This window comes from Euphorbia lathyris, chromosome 4 (genome assembly GCF_963576675.1).
Source record: "Euphorbia lathyris chromosome 4, ddEupLath1.1, whole genome shotgun sequence".
NCBI lineage: Eukaryota > Viridiplantae > Streptophyta > Magnoliopsida > Malpighiales > Euphorbiaceae > Euphorbia > Euphorbia lathyris.
Window position 1 is genome coordinate 64,775,934 of NC_088913.1, and position 10,469 is coordinate 64,786,402.

Genomic DNA, 10,469 nt, shown 5'->3' on the forward strand with positions numbered 1-10,469 from the left:
AGATTGAACAAGAGTGATTCTACCCGCCAAGGAGAGCGAGTTAGCTTTCCATGAACTAAGTTTGGATTGCATCTTATTGATTGTTTCAGCAAAGGTAGTTATCTTGACTCTATCATGGAGAAGAGGCACTCCCAGTTACTTCCCAAGGCATTTCGTTAGTGGGATGCCACACGCATTGCTTAGACTGCGGGACAGGCTATCCGAAACATTTTTGGAGACATAAAGCTTTGACTTTAGGAGATTGATCTTTTGGCCTGAAACTTATAGAAAACATTCATTATCTCCATAAATCTTGTTATCTGGGACGTATCGGCTTCAAGAAAGATCATAAGGTCATCAGCAAAGAACAGGTGGCTGATTTCTGGGCCATCTCGAGAAAGCCGGATAGGCTTCAAGGTCTTTGAATCAATAGCATCTCGCAGCATGTGGTCAAGGCGGGCCATGCAAAGAACAAAAACATAAGGGGAGATAGGTTCCCCTTGTTTTATTCCTCGAGAGGGAAGAAAAGGGTCAGTCATCTCACCATTTATCAAGACCTTCATAGAGCTGCTGGTTATGCATCGGTTGCCAAAGACTTGGAATACCTGCTTGTTGGAGAGAATCAAGGATAAAGTTCCAGTTCAGTCTGTCGTATGCTTTTTCCAAATCTATTTTGATAGCCATGAATCCTTTTCTCCCCTTCTTTATGCGCATAGAATGGATAACCTCCTGAGCCACAATGATATTATCAATAATTTGTCTACCCGGAACAAAGCTACATTGGGTGGGGGAAATAATTCTAGGCAAAAGAAGCTGCAGTCTGTTTTCTATAATCTTAGTAATCAACTTGTAAGCGACGTTGCAAATGCTGATGGGGCAAAACTGAAGAAAAGAGGTAGGGTTCAACATTTTGGGAATGAGAACCAAGAGTGTCTGATTAACTCCCGCTATGTTTTCGTTACCCGAAAAGCAGTTGAAAACAAACTTATATAGGCTCTCTCTGACAACATCCTAGTGCTTTTGGTAGAATACCGCCGGTAATCCATCGGTTCCCGGGGCTTTACAAGGACTCATATCAAACAGTGCATTCTTAATATCATCCTTGGTAATCTGCCTGAAAATCTCAGCTTTCTCACTTTCTTCCAAGGATGGAAAGGAGTTGCTAGTCCGCAGCGCTAACCCTGACTGATCCTTTTCCTCTGTGAAAAGACTTTCATAAAAGTGTTTAGCGTGGTCATGGATCCCATCCATCTCATAGATCCAATCACCCTTTTCAGTCTAAATAGCCTCAATTTTATTACTCCTTCGATGGATAATGGTCGACAAGTGATAGTATCTTGTGTTCCTGTCTCCTTGAGTGATCCATTGCCTTCTCGACTTTTGGAACCACAAGAGTTCCTCCTGTCTCAGTACTGCCAACAGCTCATTTTGAAGCGACCGTTCCAACTGGACTAGATTACTACGATAGGCTCTAGTAATGGCGTTTTGAACCCCTGCTAGACGTTTCATCAACTTCCTTTTCCTTATAAAAATATTGCTAAAGACTGTTCTATTCCATGACTCGGCTTGTCGTTTAAACTCTTCCCCGGCCAAAACCGGATGATCGTTACTTCCCCAAGAACTTCTGACCACAGCTTCAAAATCCTGATGCTCCTCCCAGGCCATTAGGTAACGGAACGATCGCAGATCTTTCTTTCCAATGAGTCCTTGAAGCTTAAATAGGATTGGTGCATGGTCCGAATGTCTAAAGGGAAGGTTAATAACCAAAGCTTCAGCAAAAGAAAATCTGCTCGCTTCATTACCGTATGCTTTATCCAACCTGACAGAGAGGAACTGGCGGCGCCAAGTGAAACGAGCTCCAGAAAATCCTAGATCCATCACACCACAGTCATCCATGTGCATTTTATGGTTTATCGCTCTTCTGGCATATCGTTGACTACCTCCCTGTTGATCTTCTAGGGAGCCAATGTCATTAAAGTCACCTATAAGGAACCAAAGGGTGTCCAAGTTTCTGCTTATCACCTGTAGGTAATTCCAAAGAACGTTTCTCTCAGACGAACAAGGGGAGGCATAGATAAAGGATGTGAAGCAGAGAAACTTTCCATTCTGTTTGATCTCACAATGAATGAACTGATGGTGCACCTGTACAACTTGGAGTTGGATCCTCGAGTCTTCCCAGAACACCCAAATTCCCCCAGAGCGACCTTGAGCCTCTGAACGAACACACTCCCAGCCTCTAAACTTCTCGACAATCTTTTGAGCAGCCAATCCACTTACTTTAGTTTCTAGTAACACAAAAATGGATGGTTTATGCAACCTTAGCAAGTCTTTGAGGTGAAGGCGGGTTGCCCTATTCGCCGCCCCTCATACATTCCAAGATAAACACTCCATAAGAGGCAATAAGAACTAAGGAGAAAATCTTAGTGTTGGGTCCTTGACCCAGGCCCCGGTTTGGTGGAGCTAGATCCGGTTGCTTGCCCCTTTAGCTTTTTATCAAAAGCTTTCTGTCTTTCCTGGTTCCCTTGCTTGGAAAGGTTAGAGCTCAAAGGTCTAGTGGTATCTTTCTGGCTCGGGTCTACTTCCGACTCGTCGAATCTTTCTTAGTAGATGGTGGATTTTTACTCCTACTCCCCATACCTTTACTAGGTTCTATTCTTCCTAGATCCCGGTTGTTGTTCGTTTTAACTAGCTCCTCTGTTTCCTCCTCCTCCTGATCCCCTTTTAGGATTGCAAACCTTGAGCCACCTCCATCCGGTAACCCTAGACCTGCTAGTTCCATTCCTCTTTCATTTGGTCGCTCAGGCACCTTGCTGTCAGGTGATTTCTCCACAGCCGGAGCTATACTTCCATTCTTAAGGTTGTTTGAAGGGGCAGACTCATTTTTGTCTATTCTTTGCAAGGCTTTGGTTCGTCGTCTGATTGGTTTTTTTGCAGTCATCCAGGGTCCGTAGTCATTGGCCACCTCTTCTCGAGTGACCCTGTTTAGCTCTGAAGTATTACCACCATTGTTATTTTCCCCTGTATCTGTGCCTTCTCGATGCATAGCTAAGGGACACTTATCTTGATAGTGTCCGTGCATACCACATTCGAAGCAAATCGTATGGAGACCCTCATACTCAATCCGATACACTCTGTTTCTGAGCTTGAATTTTGATATGAGAGGCTTATTCAAATTTACCTCTACACATACCGTGGCAAATTTTCCCTGTTCCATGGAAATTGTTGTTTTGTCCACATGGTGAACTTCCCCAACCATAGCTACTAGTTTATTCAGAAAGAGCAAATTATAGTATTCAATTGGTAGCCGTGGAAATCTCACCCATGTAAGAACTCTATTCACCTCAACATCAAAAGGATCAAAATTTGGTTTCCAAGGTTGGATTGTCATGACATAATCAGCTATTATATAGGGGCCTCCATATTTAGCTTTTTCAAAATCAACAGCATTGGAGAACTTTGCTATATAATAATCATTCTAGCATCCAGAAAGCGGAATCCGACTTTTCTTCCGAGCACCTTGATGATAAGAGAGTGAGCCCATGGTTTCCATAGAGTTTTTTTCTCTCCCGGTGACAGATGGATTGTCGGACATTTTGGATCTTCCTCATCTTCCTTTTCAGCTTCAAATTCTTCTTCCTCATACTCCGAATCAGTGAGCTCGGTTGTCTCTGGTACGAAATCCATGTCTGCATCAGCTTCTGGTTGTCCTAGCAGAGTCCCCTTCCAAGAAGTCTTCCTTTTGGCTGGGGAGGCAAGAACTTCATTTTTATCTGTAGAATCAGGTAAGCCATCAGCACCTTTGGCCTTCTTGTTACTCTTGAGCGCCTGTTCATCGGTGGGACAACTTGAAAAATTTGGATGAGGATCTTGCTGGTGTAGAACGACAGGTTCAGGGTCATGGGGGCAAGGATTTCCGTCCATAGTTCCAAGCCCCCAGCCTGAGATTAAGATCGAAAGAAGAGGGACAGAGAAGGGTTGGGCGGAGAAGCCAACGATCTGGAGACGCAGGCCAGATCAGAGGAGCTCCGGCACCGGTACCGGCAGTAGAAAGTTGAAGATGGGGAGAAGCGATTTACTGTTCATGAATTAATTGTAGTTTTATAACCAATTATAATATGGGTAATTAATTTATTAGTCCTTATATTTTGAAAAAACACGTTGTTTAGTTCCTATATTTTCAAAAACACATGGTAAGGTCTCTAACCTTTTTCTCAATGAACTGTTTAGTCCTTTCGTCTGTTTGTTAGATTTTTTACCGTTTATGACTTCAGAAATGACTAAATTACCCTTTACTATTTACCTTCAAACTTCAGAAGAGGAAATCCAATTTTGAAGAATAAGCTATTTGTATGGAGAACAAGAAAAAGAACAGACTCAATGCTTACGAATTTGAACGATTAAGAAGAAAATCAAGAAGAATAACACTCAAAATTGATTTCAGATGCATTAGAGTTTAAAGGAATGAAAATAAAGGAAAAGAAGAACGCAAATCCAAATTAACTAACAGAATCTTTATGAGAGTCTAACGGCATGGACTAAACAGTTCACCGAGAAAAATATTAGGGACTAAAAAGTTCACCGAGAAAAAAGTTAGGAACTTTACCGTGTGTTTTTTAAAATACATGGACTAAACAGTGTGTTTTGTCCAAATATAGGACTAATAAATTAATTACCCTTATAATATTGATATATAAAGCTCTAAAAAAATCCTAATTATATGGGTGGGCTTTGGAGATAGACTTGCCAAGCCCGGTCTGAGCTTTACTTAGTTCTTGAGTGGTGGGCTTGGTTGGGCTTAGACTTATTTTTGAGCTGACCTCAATTAGCAGGTTTAGTCCTCAAATTCACAACTAGTTATAAAGTTACAATTAAATATTTTATTAAGATTCATTCAAATATATCATTTTTTTTATATCATAAAATAAAATATATTTTTATATCATGATTTAAAACTCATCAATGATACGCTCTAATTTAATCAATAAATTGCAGATTTTCGATTTAGTGATAATCAAGTTTAATATATCCGATTCTTCATGATATATCAGATTTCATGTAATATGAATAACAAAATATCATCATAATAAATTGCTAATGGATCCAAATGCAAAAACCATGATCTTTAAGTAGCTTTTTATGTTTTTCCATCAATAGAACATCTTCTACATGGATCAGTCACTACAAGCTCTCAGATGCAAAGCAAAATAAGAAAAATAGAGTAAATTTTATACAAGCCAAGATTTTGATGTACTAGAGAACTCTATATGGACAATTTTTTTCATAAAAATAGGTTGAAGTGATTGTTCATATGTTAGTTTATATATCTGCAACAATAAATGAATGCAAAGTAGGCATTGGATTGAGTATTGATAAGGTGTTAGAAAATTTAAGTATATTTACATCTCTAAACTTGTTGCTATTGAGATTCTGAACTTTCAAAATAACTTATCGTGCATTTATAATTATCTCATTCAAATCTCCTCCATACAAAATCATTTAACTGTCATCTTTCACAGATGAAGCGGCATGGGCATGCTACATAAAAGAAAAAAACGTTTGAGTTTATTCTGCATGTGCCTTGTAACAGTAAAGTCTCATACTTTCATAACATAATTGCCCTTTTTTTCTTTTCTTGTTTTATAAGTGATTTTTTAAGGTTATAAAACATACTGAATAAATTAACACTTTTTTTTTGTAGCACGTACATTACATCTCATCAGTCAACAATGACAGATCCATGATTTTATGTGTAGGATGTCCAAATGGACCAACTGAGGTTATTTTGAAAATTCATGATACCAATAAGTAAAACCACGCATATTACGTCTCATGTGTCAACAATGACAGATCAATGATTTTACGTGTAAAATGTTCGAATGGGCCAACCAGAGTTATTTTAAAAATGTATGCCAATAGTTAAAACAAACACAGTTTAATTTTAAATTTAAGGTGCAAGTATACATTAAATCAAAATTCTAATCTCTTGGCAAGGTATTTTAATTAATTAATTTTGTAATAGATTCTTCACAAGGATGAAAAATTATTTAAAAAAATAAGGTTGTAGAAAACGCAACATTTTTAACTTTGTTCTCGATGTGGGACGCCAAGCTCCCATTTCCCTTATTTTCATGCTATTTACATATTGTTAAAATACCAGCTGTCATTGTATTTTGTGAATTATCCTTTTGGTTGTGGACAAGAGAGACTAAGATGATGCCAAGTACGAAGTACTACTAACCAATAAGATCCACAGATTTTAAGTGCAAAATATAACCTTTAAGTCCTTATAAAAGTGCTGTTTTTAAAAGTAGGCCACAAATGTTCACCTTTAATTCTTCTTGGCATCAAATTCATCAATCGTGCTATAGGATTTTATTGTAATTAAGCACACAAAATTTATATTTTATTGAATTTATTCTACAACGTGGACGACGCGAGTACCGATTACCAACAACGGTAAAATCTATCTATATAACCAGTATTATGTTCTTTGTATATTCTGCTTCATTCCTTTTTGCTTCCGATGATATCTAGGCGCACAGTTAGAGTTTGTTGACAATTCCATTGTATTTTGAGAGACCGACGATCAACAGCCGTAAAATCTATTTTAAAGAGCTTGCTAATACAAATCTTAGAATCCACTTCCTTGTTCATCTATTCAAGTGAAAAGTTCATTGTCATTTCAATTAGTTTCTGTTTATTACAATCAAGGTTATAAAAAAAACGTTAGTTGCTAGTCGGGTAGACAAGTCATTCGAGGATTAGTCAGAAATTAGTCAGGATTAACTGGATTTTTTTTGTTAATAAACAAATTGTTATATAAATTCAATTAAACTATGTATTATATAATAAACACAATTCACGAATAATCTTACTATAATGTTCGAAATTGAATTATAATAAAACAAACCGCTTAGACGGTGACTTGGCGGGATTTTACAATTGGCATACAATCAGAACTTGAAGTGCTGATATGTTTAGTATTGTAGTTTAAATTAAAAATTAACTTGAAGCACATCAAAATGCAGTATAAGATATACATTTGTCAAAAAACCTATAGTTCACTCTTTAACAATTATAAAATAATATTTGGTCTGATGATATTGCTACATTTTAATTTCTGTTGTTTTTTTTCTTCCTTCTCCTTTTACTATATTTATGGTACCAATTTTGAATCGGATGAGTAATCTTGATGTGCACTATGGGACACGTCCATCCCAAAACGTCTGGACTTCCATTTCTCATCCCAAAAGGTCTGGAAAGTCCAGACCTTTTGGGATGAGAAATGGAAGTCCAGACGTTTTGGGATGGACGTGTCCCATAGTGCACATCAAGATTACTCATCCGATTCAAAATTGGTACCGGATTATTGGCACAATCTCTCCTAACTAACCATTTCAGGAGTGAATGTGTCAATCTTGAGGGAAGTTCATCCTTATACAGGAAGAAAAGTTATCTCCCCTGCAGCCCAGTACGCCGCCTTCCAGAAAGGGATGTTACGTATTCAACCACCTTCAAAAAAAATTAATCGTGTTAAGCAGCGAAAAAGACGATTTTGGCTTCGCGAAATGAAGATTAGTGAAGCATGCGAATGTAAATGTGCAGGGAAAGAGGTGATTTTACTTCGCTAATCGATTTTTTCGCGAAGTATGCGAGGTCTGTAACTTGACGATCTTCGCGAAACCATCGATTCACGAAGTTTATTCATGAAAAAACGCAGAAAAAACAACAGATACTTACATTTTTTGCCCCTTTCACCCTTAAAAGCGACAATAACAATATCATAACATGGGAAAAACGAAGGAAATAACGTAGAATAACCATTTCTAACATGGTAACAAGAAGAAAGAAACCAAGTAACGAACAGGAAGATGAAGAACCATGGCTTCGTTTTCTAGGGTTAGGAAGTTGCAGAATCAAGAGATGAAGAGAGGAAAAAGAGAAATTCATTGTGATTTGGCGAAATGGTGCATATTTCGTGCAATTTAAAGGAAGAAAGGAAGATCAAAAGTCTTGAAATCATTAATGCAGGAGCCAACTTTTTGCGTAACCAATGAGATAGGGGGAGCGACCGTTCGCGATGTGGTGGGAAGTGGGAAGGTTAGGGGTATTATAGAAAAGTCATACAAAATCAGTCTAGATATGTAGTAGGTTGAGTAAATTGGTTAAATATGTAAATGAGCCCCCCATTTAATTTAGTTTTGTAATTTTCTCTTAAACAAATCACCATTTTCTTGCATTCTTTACTATAGGAATAAAGTATCAAAATAGCCTCAAGATTTTAATAACCAATTTAGCTCCTACATATAAAACATCACAATTTCGGTTTCAAAATTTCTATGATGTATCAATTTCTTTTAATATAAACATTGACACTTCGTTAATAAGACCTTTAATTGTACCATTCCACAAATATTGAAATTGAAATATTTGCTTGAAAAACCTCTACTTTAATTCATTATCGTCAATCATGAACTCATATACTTCACAGAGGCTTGTGACTCTAGAAAGAGCCGGCCTAAGACCTCCCATTTAAGAGATTTCCGATCCAAAACTAAACTTAAAATAGTATTTTTCATCTCACTATTTAGTCGTTTGCCATAAAATTTACTAAATTATGTTAGCAATTAACAGCAAGCACATGAAGATGTATCAAAAGATTTATATAATTAACCTTGAATTTTTAAGTTGTGTTTATTTTTTCTCCTATACAGGTTGAACTCTTCAAATTACTTTATTTCGAGACTGAATAGATCCAGAAACAGCATGTAAATGGATTTTCGTTCTCTTCTGAAGATTCTTGTTATTATAAACCACCATTCTCTTGCAACGTTTGCAATTTATTGAAAAGCTTATGAAACTAGGTTTGTTGGGAGCAAGCCAATGACAGAATTGCCCCTCCAAAAATAAGCGTATGCCGCTATTAGCTGCAAGCGCACGGTATTCTTTAGTAAAAGGCGAAAGAATAGTTTGCTTTGTGCTTACAGCGCAGCTCCGTGAGTTTGTATGAAGTCTCAAGGTTAATTATATAGTCCAACTGCTTGGGTTTATTTAACTTTGTTTTCAATGTGGGACGTCAGCCTTCAGTTCCATTACTTTCATGCTTCGCCAGGTTGATGAGGTAATTTTGTTTTCTACTATAATTTTATTTATTAATGGCTGATCGAGGTTACAGTTGATGAGGTCTGGGGTCTTCATACAATAATTAATATTATTGCATTTTTTCAAATCACTGCAATCATAAATATAAAGTTGAATTTAAATTACATGATGTTATCAACCTGGTTGGGATTTCCGTTGGACTAGTTCCGTATTTCAATGAAAAAAGTACATGCTGTCATGCTGATTGTTGGAGGAAACCACGGACAATATTTCGATGGAATGTTAAAAATCACTGCAATCATTAAAATATAAAGTTGTTAAAAATTTACTGCAACCATTAAAATATATAAAGAAAACCACATCTGGAATGTTTTATATCATTTCTTATTCAAATAGGCCTTGTAACAATTGTTATAAATGCAGATTATGTAATAATATTTGGTCTGATGATATTGCTACATTTTAGTTTTTACTATATTTACAGGTTCAAACTAGGGGTGAGCAAAATAACCGGTAACCGATTACCAAACCGATAACCGAACCGAAATCTTAGTTTGGTTCGGTTATTTTAACATTCTGGTTCGGTTCGGTTTTAATTTTAGCCTAATTTGGTAATCGGTTATCGGTTCGGTTATTGAAAAAAAATATCGGTGTAACCGATAACCGAACCGAACTTCATATATACATATAAAAAATATAATTTTATCTTTATATATATATAAATAAAAAGTCCAACCCTAAAAAATACACTTTTATCTTTGTATATATATATTTTGGTTTAGTAGCTTTTAATTTATTCAATTGTAACTTTTGTACAAGGATATTATTTGAAAACTAATTAAATAAAAATGTACAAAAAATTAAATATTTTGAGTTTTCGGTTATTCGGTCGGTAACCGAACCGAACCAAAAATTTTCGGTTAAATCAAATTCGGTTACCAAACTTATTCGGTTCGGTTATAAAAATAAAGCAACTTCCGGTTCGGTTAACCGACAGTTCGGTTCGGTTAGTAACCGAACCGAACCGATGCTCACCCGTAGTTCAAACTCTTCAAATTTCTAGAGACAGCATCGCTGTGGTTACTAACTTGCATAGTACAGACTCTAGGTGGTTTTTCATTCTCTTCTCAAGATTATTGTCCCACAGGTATTGAAAAGGATATATTTAAATCAAATGTTAATAAACCATAGAAACAAATCAACATTCTCTTGCAATATTTACAATTACATCCCAACATTTGTCAAATGGCCCTGCACTAAACAGAAATTTACAACTAAATCCCTAACATTTGTCAAATGGTAGGAATGTAATTGTTACAGAATTATGAGCAAAATGCTTCATATTTGCTATAGATTATGGAAATGATTAAACTAGTTTTGTTGGGAGC

At 36.5% G+C, this 10,469-nt stretch overlaps 1 non-coding gene across 1 annotated transcript; it reads right to left on the reverse strand.

Annotated features, from left to right (window-relative positions):
• Nucleotides 1-8,857: 8,857 nt before the first annotated feature.
• LOC136228280 (U5 spliceosomal RNA) lies at nt 8,858-8,973 on the reverse strand. The gene has a single exon (XR_010688608.1). It is a non-coding gene; the product is annotated as a U5 spliceosomal RNA (small nuclear RNA).
• Nucleotides 8,974-10,469: the final 1,496 nt, after the last annotated feature.